The following is a 14,573-nucleotide window of genomic DNA, read 5'->3' as shown; positions in this document are numbered from 1 at the left end:
TAGGTCACTTCCCCTCTTTTGGCCTCAATTTGTCTCCAAAATTGGGTCAGATATTGAAAATACATGGCTAGCACATACTTCTTACCCTTCTCACTTGTGGCAGACATTGCTAATGCATGAAGGTACTCTTTTAGGCTAAACCTAGATATGAAACTTAGAATCCTCTCAACAAAGTGCTCCAGGAAATCACTACTGACTAATCCGTGTTGACAATGCCATGAAACCTACACCATGATCTGGAATGAAAGTTCCCTTCTCGCATCCACAGGCTACACTACAATTTCATGCGCAGAGCCATGCATGAAGACTCACAAGCCAGGGTAGCTCCAGCAACTCTTGTGTATACACACCCCAGGATCCCTTGTCAGCAGTAAGATCACGGAGACACTCAGCAGCTGAGGCAGAAGTTCTAGACCGTATTTCCACTTTCTCCAATGCCCTTCATCCTCTCTGCCTCTTGGTAGGCTATGGCCAGGGAGTTCATCCATAGCTTAGGTTCTAGCCCCATCCATCCCTAACTCGACCCAGTAGGGAACCTCTAGATTGAGGTAACCCAAGGGCACGTCAAACAATCACACAGGGTCAGACTATCACCCAAAAAGCTGATCTTAGGATGTGTCATCACATTAGTGCAAATTAGCTCTGATTTTTCTGTGTCATTAATAACAATTTTGCTGTACAGAAAGAAAATCGTTTATTTCCACAAGCATCACAAAGACCCACAAACCCTACCTTCCTACCCTCACAATTTCATGAGGGCCACTTTCCTCCTCTCCCAACAAACAAACACAAGTAAGAATCTAACTGATCTATTGTGAGCGAAATAATAGTCCTCTTGCTTAGACAATTTGAGCTCCCATCATCCCCAAAGTTTATTTCTCCTTCTAACCCTCCTCCCCTCATGCCACTTCTCTCCTCTGTCTTTAAGTAGCTCATTCTGCATAATGAGGGTTTTTGCAAGGCAAATTCTGTGGTTCCTAAAAAGAATCTAGTGTCCTCATTAGGGTCAATTTTTTAAGGCCCTTCAACTATTTTGAAAATGTTAACTCTGTCCTTGTTCCTTGATTCATTAGTAATGCTGCCAGATCCAATGTATCATTCAATAAGTCCAACCGTTTGTCGAAAATAGTAACTGAATTCCCTATATTGCCAATTCAAAGTTTGATCTCCCAAAGCCCAAATACAAAAATACATTAAGCTCCACTGTGTTCAAATTTCATTTGGAGATTATTTGCTGATAGCTGCCAATTCCCAGGACCCTAAGTCCTAAAATGAAGCCAGAGTTAATATCTCATTAGGTAAAAAGTATGACAGGATATGGACTTTCAGGGATGGGAAGAGCTCAAAAATCATGTAGTCCAACCTCCTTGTTTTACAAACAGGGAAACTATGCTCAGGAAGGCTAAGTGACTTACTCAGGGTCACACAGCAAATTAGTGACATGGCAGAAATTAGAACCCTTGCCTTATGGGCACCCACACACACATATAGACACATGCCCATCATCTTTTGTTATTCCAGATAGTTATGAGGCACCATCTTTTGGGGAATCTAAGGGACAAATGGAGCCAAATTTCTAACACTACCTCTCCTCTGGAGATATGGTTAGACTTTGTGCCCCCACCCAAACCTCATCTTGAATTGTAATCCCCATAATCCCCATGAGTCAAGGAAGAGACCAGGTGGAGTTCATTGGATCACGGGGGAGGTTCTCCCATGCTGTTCTCGTGATAATGGTGATCTCAGGAGATCTGATAGTTTGATTAGGGGCTCTTCCCCCTTCACTTGGCACTTCTCCTTCCTGCTGCCTCGTGAAGTGAATTTCACTTCTAGGTATATACCCAAGAGAAATGAAAACATATGCCCTTGCAAAAACGTGTACACAAATGTTCATAGCAGCTTTACTCATAATACCCAATAAATGGAAACAACCTAATGTTCATCAGCTGATAATGGATAAATAAAATGTAACATATCTATACTACAGAACATTGTTAGACAATTTAAAGAAATACTGATACATGCTATAACATGGATAAACATCAAAAACATTATGCTGAGTGAAAGAAGCCAGTCACAGGGATAATTTTTTTTTTTTTTTTTTTTGAGACAGAGTCTCACTCTTATGACTTAGGTTAGAGTGAAGTGGCATGATCTCGGCTCACTGCAACCTCTGCCTCCCAAGTTCAAGCGATTCTCCTGCTTCAGCCTCCCCAGTAGCTGGGATTACAGGCGCACACCACCACACCCAGCTAATTTTTTATATTTTTGGTAGAGACAAGGTTTCACCATGTTGGCCAGGCTGGGCTCGAACTCCTGACCTCAAGTGACCTGCCTGCCTCAGCCTCCCAAAGTGCTGGGATTACAGGCATGAGCCACCAGCCCCAGCCTCACAGGGGATAAATATTATAAGATTTCATTCATATAAAATGTCCAAAGTAAGCACATTCATAGAAACAGAAAGTAGATTAGCAGTTGCCTAGGACTAAGGGGGCAGGGAAGGTTAGGAAGAAATAAGACATGACTGCCAATGGTAATGGAGTTTCTTTTTAGAAGTGATGAAAATGCTATAAAATTTATTATGGTGACAGTTGCACAAATCTATAAACATATTAAAAATCGGGCCAGGCACAGTGGCTCACGCCTATAATCCCAGCACTTTGGGAGGCCGAGGCAGGCAGATCACCTGAGGTCAGGAGTTTGAGACCAGTCTGACCAACATGGAAAAACCCCATCCCTACTAAAAATACGAAATTAGCTGGGCGTGGTGGCGCATGCCTGTAATCCCAGCTACTCGGGGGGCTGAGGTAAGAGAATTGCTTGAACCTGCGAGGCAGAGGTTGTGGTGAGCCGAGATCATGCCATTGCATTCCAGCCTGGGCACCAACAGTGAAACTCCATCTCAAAAAAAAAAAAAAAAATCAGAGAATTGAACACTTTACATGGTGAATTATATGGTAGGTGAATGATATATCAATAAAGTGTTATTTTTAAAAATCAGTCTATCATTTGGGCTGCTTTGGTAAAACTATAGAGTTTCAAGGGCAGAAGCATGAAAACCAACTAGGAGGCTGTTGCAAAAACCAAGTGTGAGGTGATGGTGACTTGGACCAAAAAGTGAGTGGTGAAGGTGGAAAGTGTCATTGAGTTTTGTGTTCCTTTTGAAGGATGAGTCAACATCTTTCCTTTCTCAGAAATTGACCATAAAAATATGAGTTAGAGGTAAATGTCGGGTTTGAGGTCTGAGCAATTGATAGTGAAAGTTCCCATGTACTGTGAAAAGGACATTGCTGGCTGGGTTCAGCGGCCCGTACTTGTAATCCCAGCACTTTGGGAGGCTGAGATGGGAAGACTGCTTGAGCCCAGGAGTGCAAAACCAGCCTGGGCAACATAGAGAGACCCTGCCTCTGCGAAAAATAGAAAAATTAGCCAGGCATGGTGGCATTTGCCTATAGTCCTAGCTACTCAGGAGGCTGAGGTGGGAAGATCACTAAGCCCAGGAGTTTGAAGTTGCAGTGAGCTATAATCAAGCCACTGCACCGCAGCCTGAGTGACAGAGCAAGACTCTGTCTCTAAAAGAATACATATAAAACAGAAAAAGGACATTGCTGGAAGAAAAAAATTACTGGTGGGACAGGAGACCTGGAGTTTCATCTTTGCTGTGTTAAACTGAAGACCCTGTTCACCATCTAAGTGGAGTTGTCAAGTGGGCACCTCAATCTGGCATTCAAGGGAGAGATGAAAACTGAAAGATAAATACAGGTATGATCAGCAGGTAGGTACTTTGAACCCTGAGAAAGGTGCCACACTCACCTACCAAGTGAGAGTAGGTATAAAAGATAAGAATTCCAGGGACTGAGTATAGGAATATGGTAACATTTAGGTGTTTGGGAAATTAAGAGAAACCATTAAAGGAGTTGCAAACAGAGTGGCTATTGAGATGGGGGGAAAATGGGTAAGTATAGAGTCTTAGCACCAAAGGAAAAAAAATGTTTCAATGATGAGGAAGTAATCATAAGATGAGGACTGAGAATACTCCAATGGACTTAGTAGTTTGGAGACCATTGTGTGACATTCACAGTATCAGTCTTAGTGGAGTGTTGGGGGCAGAAGACTGATTCAAGTGACTTCAAGAGAGAATGAAAGGAGAGAGATTGGATAAAAACATAAAGACAATTTGTTCAACTCGTTTTCTTGTAAAGAAGATCTGAGAAATAGAGTGGCAGCTGGAAGAGGTGTGTGTCAGGAGAGGTTCTTTTTCTCTGAGATGTGAAAATCACAGCATGTTCGTATGCTAATAGGAAATATCTAGGAAACAAATAAACAGGGAGATTAATGATACCAGAAAGAAGGAAACAGCCCAAGAACCAAATCTTGAATAGGGAGAAGAGCTGAGGTCTGGTGGCCAGTAGGAGGGGCTGGCCTTAGACAGGCATGTGGAAGAGGCCAGTGAGCCCAACAGCACAGATTCAGGAAGGTGTGGAAATTGGAACATGTAGACATCTTTTGATTACTTCTGTGTGAAACGGGAAGCAAAATCATTAGCTGAGAGTGGAGAGCAGAAGAGGAGGGAAAGGGATACTAGAATTTCGAGGAGAGGGAAGTAAAATTGTTCATAGTAAAGGAAGGGAAAGACTAGACTGGGCAGTTCTGGCAGCCCTAGTGGTTATTAATTAAGGTGTGATGTTCAGCATGTGTGTTTTCTCCCGCCACATTGAACTGCACAGGAACAAGCAGAGAGTGTAATTTAATCCAGGTTGGGGTCTTCCAGAGGAAAATAATGAAGAGAGAGAGGGTGAACTAGTTGATGGAATGCAATAAAGTGATGATAATGATGGTCCAAGGAGTCTAGGCTGGGTAGAGAGTAAACCAAGAACCTTGAGGAGAGGAGGGACAGTGGAAAGATGATAGGAAAGTGTGGGTCTCGGTGGGGAAGAGATGCGGAGAGCTTGAGGAGGGAGGAGCACATTACACCATTATCAACTATTACCACCTCTGCCTGAATTCATTTACAGGCATTTGTTACATTGAATTAAATATTTTTTTAGAGACAGGCTCTCATCATGTTTTCCAGGCTGGTCTCAAACCCCTGGGCTCAAGTTATCCTCCTGCCTCAGCCTCCCAAGTGGCTGGGACTATAGATGCATGCCACTGCAAAAACTGGATTCAATTTTAATGGATTAATACTGCCAGCAAAGTAACATTGTATGCTAGTTTCCTGGCACTGCCATAGCTGGGTGGCTGAAACAACAGAAATTTATTGTTTGAGTTCTGGAGGCTAAAAGTCTTGAATGAAAATGCTGACAGGGTTGATTCCTTCTTACCATTTTAAGAGAGAATCTGTTCCAGGCCTCCTTCTTAGCTTCTGGTAGCCTCGGACATCCATGACTTGCGGATGGCGTTCTCCCTGTGTCTTCACAGTCTTCCCTCTATGCATGTTTGTCTCTGTGTCCAAATTTCTCCTTTTTATAAGGACAGCAGTCATGACAGGTTAGGGCCCACCCTAATAACCTCATTTTAACTTGGTTAACTCTGTAAAGGCTCTATATCCAAATAAGATCACATTCTGAGGTGCTGGGAGCTTAGTCTTCAACATGTCTGTTTTGAGGCACACAGTTCAACCCATAACACAGAGTATCATAAGTTATAAATACATGCTGAGAAAACCCACAGGAAAATTGTACTAGCAGGGTACCTTAAATTGAGAGTAACCAAACTTGAACTTAAAAAAAAAAAAAGCTTTCAGTTGAGAAAGGTGATGTTCATCGGAAAAGTCTCCAAGTCATTCATTACCCTTCATTACTTGAGGGCAATTAGTAGGTAGGGGTGCAAGACTGAGAAGTGAGAGGAAGCTAATAAAGTTACCTGCATAGTGGTCCAGACAGGAGCCCTGGGGAAAAGCCACCTAAAGGCCTTTAGCCAGGCTCTCCCAGCCAGGAACCAAAAAACTTCTCCACCAGGGCCTGAAACACCATGTACTTGGCACTGTATGAAAGAAGCTGGTCATACCAATAGGATGGTCCTATCGGTCATGAAACAATAGGACTGGAATTCTCCCAACTTCAGGAAACACGATGGTACCCACTGGACCATGGCAAACTGTGCAAACCTTCAACACAAGACACTTCTCTCTCAGACCCGAAGCACCTGGCAAACCAAGTGCATTCTACAAGGTGAGCAATAGATCCTCAATGACTTTTTTGAAAGTGTATGGGAAGTGGATGACCCATGCCTGGAGCCTCAGTTGGGAAGCTTTTTGCATTTTGCCAGAAGATTTATCAAAATAAGGGTCTAAGTGTGAAAAGCTGGGTAAGCTGACTTCTAGAAGAATGACTATCAAACTGCACCAGCGAGACCATTGATTGGCTGCCATTTGACCTAATGGAAACTGATCCTGGTTTAATTCATAGACATGAGGACTAGCAGTAAGTGGGCAATTAGGTCACTAAATTTCAGTCTTCATAAATTCAAGTTAGCACATTACTAGTTTATTGAGCACACAAATTCATTGCTTCTGCTAACAATTCTGATTCCTACACAATGCTTGGCAACATTGCCAGTTCCAACACAAGCTCACAAACAAACAGCTGGAATTTCCAAGTCACAGCATGAATCCTTTGTTGTCAGCATATTATCAGTGTTATCTTGGGTTAGTTGGTTGTGGTTTTTAAATTGCTGCTGTCCTTGTTTTTCAATTAAACATTACTGTGGTTTAGTTACAACATTATTAATTTAGTTTGTTGTCATTGTTTGGGGAACCCTGCTGTGTGAATGGTGCATATTGGCACCAACAGTATTTTTCACTAAACTTTAAGACATGTATATATTGACATTTAAATATGCATCGTCCAGACCATTATTCCAAAGCAAATTTTGTATACATTTATAATATAAACCTATTGTGTAAACATATATGCTATATATTTATATTCCCCCAAGTTTGCTTGTACAATGACATTTTATTGGTGATAAATTTGTGTTCTTTATATAATTTCCAACACGTCATCAAGTTAGTGTAATAAAATTACTAGATTATTTTTATGGGTATAGAGCATTGTTTTATGTGTATGTGGCTCTAGTCTTTTCTTATAAAATAAATAGTAGGTTGTCACCAATAGATCAGCTACATTTTCTTCTTTTGTTCCCCAGATTATGAAAGGCTACACCTTACTTTTCTAGGTTTGTTCCCTGCAAAGATTGGTACCTGAGGGATCTGAGAATCAGAGTCTTTGGCACTTGTGTTAGATGACAGCTTAACAAAAGTTGTTGGGATAGGGATGTACAATAAAGTGAAGCAGTTAAGAGCAAGGGCCAGGTCAAATCCTGAACACATGTGCAGGTGATGTGACTACCAAAACCTTTTCAGCTTCTTTGAGTTTCAGCATCCTCATCTAGACATTGAAGAAATGTATCTATCTCACAAGGTTGCTACCATATTAAATGAGACAGAACATATAAAATTCTCAGCACAGGGAGTTATACATTGCTTTGGCCCATTCTTCAATGGCTAAGGCAAATCATATTGCTGCTTGTGAGTTTAACAAGGTGGAAATGTATAACTGCCCTGCAGAAAAGGTACCATAAGAAAAATGGAATATTTGGTGAGCAGTAATACTATCAACATTGCTGTTACTAACTCAAAGATAAAATGAGGCAGGTAACCTACCAAATGGTTCATCCTAGGTTTATTCATGAATGGAAAGGTTTATGTTTGAGGTCGCTAACTGAAGGTATAATCTTTAGCCTCATTTTATTTAGTGTAGTGGCTGACCTAGCTTAACTAGTAGAGTCAAAAAACCCCTGCCAATGCAATCTAAGCTATATTTAAGAATAATCTCTAAGTAGATTCTACATTCAAGGTAACTATCCATGTTTCTCTTATATACAAATCCCAGTAAGAGACAGCTCCAGCTACCATTGCACAAGTGCTCAGAACAGTGAGTCCAGGTTGTCCTCATTGCTATGACTTCATTTTCAGCCATATTCTCCCCATGCCAAAGCTGCTCCAACATCTTAACAATGACAACATGCTCCGCAGCACCCATCCCATGCTGCTCTTCCCAGCCCTCTTTCTTTCTAACCTCGCTTCCTGAAGCACCAGGTCTTGCTGAACCACAGTAGTTCCTAAGGAATAAGTAACTAAATGATTCTTGGGAGAGACATTTTTAAAGTCCATACAATTTCCCGAGAGCTAAATTGACATGGTAGAATAATGTCCACTTTCAAGGGTTTTATTTTTACGTTCACCAGGGACCTACAGTGAACCAGACTGGCAGCTAGACACTGAGAAGAGAATGCATACTTTTCAGTAATTCACAGAGGGAAAGACAGTGGCCAGTAACCCAGCAGGAGGATGTGTGAATGCAAAAGCTGTAAGAGGCCACATTGAGCCAGGGAACAGACCCATGTCTAGTGCAAATAAAAATTTGAGCTTAAATCACTTATCAAATGGAGAAACACACCCACCTATGATGACCCACTTTCCCCAAAGGCCACTCAGGTGAAGTCTCGCATTTAAAGAGTGATAACTCAGAGCTCTGACATTTTGCAGGCTTGGCTGAATAACGAGAATAAATAGATCAAATTCCTAAGAATTCACAACTAGTCTTGGCAAACCAAGTAAGTGTCACTTGGACACTCTAAGTCTAGTCTAGCTTATAAGTCTAGTCTAGTCTTGACCCTAACTTCAGGAAGCCAAGATAGTGGTGACCCCTTTGAAAGTATAAAATTGAGGCTGAGTGAGATAAAACATAAAGTATAAAATTGAGGCCCTGATAGATTATAAAATTGAGAACCAGTCAAAGGACATGAGTAGACACTTTTCAAAAGAAGACATACATGTGGCTAACAATCATATGAAAACAAGCTCAACATCACTGATCATTACAGAAATGCAAATCAAAACCACAATGAGATACCATCTCACACCAGTCACAGTGGCCATCACTAAAAAGTCAAAAAATAACAGATGCTGGCAAGGTTGCAGAGAAAAGGAACGTTTTTATACTGTTGGTGGGAATGTAAATTAGTTCAACCATTGTGGAAGACAGTATGGCAATTCTCCAAAGACCTAAACACAGAAATACCATTCCACCCAACAGTCACATTACTGGGTATATTCCCAAAGGAATATAAATCATTCTATCATAAAGCCACATGCATGCATACTTTCACTGCAGCACTACTCATAATAGTGAAGACATGGAATCAACTTAAATGACCATCAGTGGTAGACTGGATAAAGAAAATCTGGTACATATACACCATAGAATACTATGCAGACATAAGAAGGAAAAAGATCATGTCATTTGCAGGAAAAAGAATGGAGCTGGAGGCCATTATCTTTAGTAAACTAATGCAGGAACTGAAAAACCAAATACCACCTGTTCTCACTTATAAGTGGGAGCTAAATGGTGAGAACACATGGACACAGAGGGGAACAACACACACAGAGGCCTATCAGAGGGTGAAGGGTGGGAGGAGGGAGAGGATCAGGAAAAAAATGAATGGGTACTAGGCTTAATACCTGGGAGACGAAAAAATCTGTACAACAAAGCCCCGTGACATGAGTTTACCTATATAATAAAGCTGCCTATATACCCCTGAACTTAAAAGTTGAATTACAAATAAACAAACAAATAAATAAGATAGATAGATAACCCAAAAAAAACGAGGCCCAGTGAGATAAAACACACATAGGTGATGAGTGAAGCTCTGGCCTCCTGTGTCCATGTATAAACTTCCCCAAACTTCAGCCATTCCCATGCTACCTTCAGAAATCATGCCATAGCTATGTGCCACCTGCTGTATTATTTATTTAGTCATTTTAATATTGAATAACTCTTTTTAAACTGAACTTAACCTTAACCTTCTCCTAAGCAATAACACTGTGAATTCACAAGTTTGATGTGCTAATTATTTTGCTGTTATACATTAAAATAACTATTAAAATATTTTTAAATATGTTCATATACCCTTAAGATCACTGATGTCCCACCACTGATGCCCATATTGAGCTCAAGATGGTAAATTCTGCCACCTGCTGCCCCCACAGAGTGTGGCTCACCTGCATCATTGTAATGATGCTAATTCCTTTATCATTTCTCCCATTCTTCCTTTTTCCATAACCCACACTCAAACCAGTGTCTAATTTTTACTCAGAGCTGCTTCAGGAAATAATTTAACAGCTCTGCCTTCTCTGTATTTCTTTTTTGGATGTTTACCTCATCTGAACATCCACACCTATGACAGGAGACTCCCCACGTTATTAGTCCCTTATCACAAAATTGATATCAGGAATTCACTTTTCCAGCCTCTCTTTCAGCTAGGGCACAGCCGTTTAATCCAGACTCTGTTCATCTGATGATCCCACATGAGATTTTGAATTCAATTGTTGGTTACACGAAGAAGGGCCACCTGGAGTTCATCTTTAGAAGGCAGTAGATATATTCAGTCCATTTCTTCATCAAGTTCACAATCCAGTGTGCTCCAAATGGGTGTTTTTAGACAATTGCAATATGGTGAGATAAATATTCTAATTAGAGCACATATAGAGCACCCCATGCAGAGGTTTACAGGGAAAGTATCAGGGTAGTCATGCTTGAGTTGATTCATGAAGAAAAGAGATTCCCAAGCGGATAAGAAAGTAGGTAGCTCAATAGTGATTAACTATTATTATAATCATTCTTGCCAGATTAGAGTCAGACAGACCTGGATTCAAGTCCCAGACCCATTAAAAAGGTCAGTTTGCTCACCTATAATCTTGCTCCATTGGATCTGCAAAGAATAAGTAAGATGATTTAAGTAAAGCACATACCAAAGTATTTGGCACACAGGTTCATTATAAAAGCTATTTATCTTCCCACCTCTATTTTTTTATTAGAATGCCCTCTCCACTTCCATTCTAGAAAAATCCAAGATTGGACTTTGGATTGCATTCTTGAAAAAATTATAAAATTTGGTTATTTAAATTTTACTTGAAACACTGCCTCTTCCGTGAAGCTACTATTTATCCCAAAGACACAATCTTCCCTCCTTCAAACTTCTATTTAAGCTGATCTTGACCTCTCTCGTACACACTCATACCCTTGCCACTTCATAATGCCTGGCTTGTAGGTGGTACCTGCTTGCTGAGCTGAATTAAATGCCCTCATTCTCTCCCCTGTTGTCTAGTCTTAATGCCTGCTCTTCCATTTTTTTTTTAAATTCTTGCTATCTGCCTAGCTAGCATTATGACCACTATAAGACTCTGACTTCAAAAAAAAAAAGTTTTCTAACTTTCTGGGCAATTAAACTACTATTATGTCTCTGATCTTGAGATTCTAGCTATGTGTTCACCATTGGCCAGTCCCTTTCCAAATTTCCTTCCTCCCTTTTTATGATACGTATTTTCTGAGCCCCTTTATGTACCTATATGTGGTCACAGGCACTTGGCATACATCAATGAGTAGGACAGACCTCGTCCCTAGTCCTTGACTCAAAGGGCTTATCTTCCAATCTAGGAGACAGTCAATAAGCAAATAATAACGCAAAAAAATGACAACTACAGTGACGCTACAAAGGAAAAATACAGACAGTCTTGTCCTAGGCCCAGATTGTTCCTTTTCTTGCCTCACCTAACCTCTCCTCCTGCCTTTTCATCCGCTACATCCTTACCCCAATTTCTGTATGTCCAAATTCTTATCCCTTAAGGCCTATTTCCAATATTACCTTATCATGAAGTTAAGACAAGTTAGAGAAAGAAGTTTGTGCAGTAGTAAGCCTACAGATAGAGTTTCACATACATCTTCTCACCCTTACTATAAGCTCCTGAGGGCATGGCCTCAAATACTGCATGGTAATGGTTACAATGCCACCTAACACAAAGCCAGGAAAGGAAGTAATCAGTAACTTCATGAAATGAACAAAGAATCCTCTTCTTGTCCTGACAGACTGCACTTGAAGAGCTCTGGCTACATAGAGAGATGGCGTCATCCACACTCCTTGTAGGAAATCCTGTTGTTTCTGTCTTCATTCAGGCACATAACTTTACCCCAAAGGTAAGGACGCACTCACCAGGCAGCAATGCCAAGAACTTAGAACACTCTGCATCGTGATCCCCATGGTAACTAAGGCTGTGCACAAAGGAATCGGCCATGAGAGTATCTTAATCCAGAAAGGCTGAATGTTTTTTCTCGTATTGATAATTCTGTTATTATGGTCATAATAAATGGTTATCTGGATCACAAGCCGCTGAACGGTATTCTAAATTTCTAAACCCATCATTCTATCATATATTTACCATGAATGTGAAGTATGATTCACTAATAGAATATCTGAGGTTGTTGATGGGAGCCTTGGATCAAGTCAACACTTACTACTGTTGGTAAATAAGCAGAAACTTACAGAACATTAGACTGGAAGGTACACACACTTACTCCTCTGTTCTCACAAAGCTTGCTACTTTCCACCATATATTTGGTTTTTATCTTAGGTGCCATGCATAAACAATGCCATGTGCACTGCTGTGAGGAGTGGTGAATATGCACGCTTCTGTTTGTTTGGGGAATGTAAGAACTGTGGGGTTTTAATTACCCTGAGCTGGTAGAGATCAATTAGAAAAACAAATATATTAGTGAAATACCAAGAGCTCTTTTGCTGCCAGAGGATTGTAACTTGAAATCATAACACCCTAGAGCTTTAGAGCTGAAAGAAATGGCAGAGATCAGGAAAGCCAAGCCCTTCATTTTGCAGATAGGAAAGCTGAACCCCAAAGAGGCAAAATGCTTGCAGAGTGGTTAAGAGCTTGTGTTCTGCTATCAGACAGACTTTACTCAAATTTCAGGTCCATGATGTACCAAACTACCTTGGCAAGTCACTCAACTTTTTTTTACCTCAGTGTCCTCGTCTGAAAAATGGGGACAATGACAGACTTGTAAGGAATAGTGAGATAATGGATATAAGGTGCTTAGCACAGTACCTGACCTAGTAAACAATGTGCTAACTTTTTATCATTATTATTATCATCATTGCAATCTAAAGTCCCATGGATTATTAGTGACATTACTTTTGCTCAAACAAATACTCCCTTACACATATCTGGGTTTAGTTTTATAGAAAACAAAAAATATGTCTTGTCCCAATAATCATATGGTCCAAATTAGTTTCCAAATCAAGTTTTACATTAATTCTACATTTTCAAGTGTTTATTGAATCTTCTAGTAATCACATATTCTACGTTGTCACAGCTCCAGAAACTTAGTTCACTTAGCATAAATACATTCTCATCCTAAATGTGTAGTCGCTCAAGAACTATTAGTGACTTACCAAGATGTTTTACTTTGAAGAGTGCAGAATCTCTTAGGATATTTGACTAGAATTTTTTTGCCCTTTCCAAAGGCCCCAAATTAACAAAACACAGTGCTTTTTGTGGCTTGATCTAAATTGATAATTTATAATCCATGACTCAGAAAAAGATTACTTCAGAGCATGACATGCAAATGCAGAATTCATGGCTCTTTATTTAAAATCAAGGCCCTTTTTCCTTGACTGCATTTACTATAATTAGAAGATTGGACATTCTCACAAGGGGTTGCAAACACACCATTGGCGATGTCACATGTGAGATGCCAGAGAAAAGATTAATACTTTTCTGCTGAGTGGCTTGAAGCTATTGGTCCCCAACACAGCTTGCTGTCTAAATAAAATGAGGTTCCAGAGAAGGGAAATACCAGGAATTTGAATGATTAATAACACTAAAGAGAAGGCTCTACTCATACCACATTCTCCACAGGGTGGTAGGTGATAAGAATGGAAGGACCATGTGACCATCTAGTCTAGAAATAATATGGTATTTTCAGGGCCAGATGCAAGTTTTGTGGGCCCAAAGTTTACATAATTGGTGGGGTTGGGGGCTCTTTAAGTTAAAAAAAAAATGCAAAATTATAAATATTAATGAGGCCCCTCCCGAGGTCTTAGAAAAGGCCCTAGCAAGTGAGGGGTCCCTGAAGGTTTTTTTTTTTTTTTTTTCTGAGACAAGGTTTCACTCTTGTTGCCTAGGCTGGAGTGCAATGGTGCAATCTCGGCTCACCACAACTTCCACCTCCTGGTTTCAAGCAATTCTCCTGCCTCAGCCTCCCTAGTAGCTGGGATTACAGGAAACTGCCACCACGCCCGGCTACTTTTTGTATTTTTAGTAGAGATAGGTTTCACCATGTTGGCCCCAGGCTTGTCTCAAACTCCTGACCTCAGGTGATACACCCACTTGGCCTCCCAAAGTGCTGGGATTACAAGCGTGAGCCACCATGCCCGGCCAGGGTCCCTGAAGCTTAAACTTAATAACTGCATGATGAATTCACTCTTTGATGCTTGATAGTTTGTAGACCATTTTCACATAGGTCAAATTTAACAGATTAATTAAGAACCTAAGTTATAGCAGAACCCTGGTTTGACCTGGGTGGACGCTTTATAGCTGTATCACCTTAGGCAAGCGTCGTAAACTCTCTGATCCTCAGTTTCCCCAACTATAAAGAGAAAAAATAATATCTCCCTTACCTAGTCATGCAATTTTCTTAAAAATCCATGTAATGCACTTT

At 40.5% G+C, this 14,573-nt stretch overlaps 1 long non-coding RNA gene across 2 annotated transcripts in view; it reads right to left on the bottom strand.

Annotated features, from left to right (window-relative positions):
- Window positions 1-12,008, bottom strand: part of LOC129525058 (uncharacterized) — a 39,364-nt gene extending 27,356 nt beyond the window's left edge. Inside the window, exons 1-2 of one of the 2 annotated variants that reach the window (XR_008669087.2) lie at window positions 11,794-12,008; window positions 10,755-10,776 (exon numbers count right to left, since the gene is read on the bottom strand). This is a non-coding gene — a long non-coding RNA (uncharacterized lncRNA). Of the gene's footprint in view, window positions 1-10,754; window positions 10,777-11,409; window positions 11,456-11,793 lie in introns of those variants that run through there. The other variant, XR_008669085.2, reaches the window with a different exon arrangement.
- Between the last annotated feature and the right edge of the window lie 2,565 nt (window positions 12,009-14,573).

Source organism: Gorilla gorilla, chromosome 8 (genome assembly GCF_029281585.2).
Source record: "Gorilla gorilla gorilla isolate KB3781 chromosome 8, NHGRI_mGorGor1-v2.1_pri, whole genome shotgun sequence".
In the NCBI taxonomy this organism is placed as follows: Eukaryota; Metazoa; Chordata; class Mammalia; order Primates; family Hominidae; genus Gorilla; species Gorilla gorilla.
The sequence above is the reverse complement of the archived record's forward strand: the minus strand, read 5'-3'. Positions and strand labels throughout refer to the sequence as shown.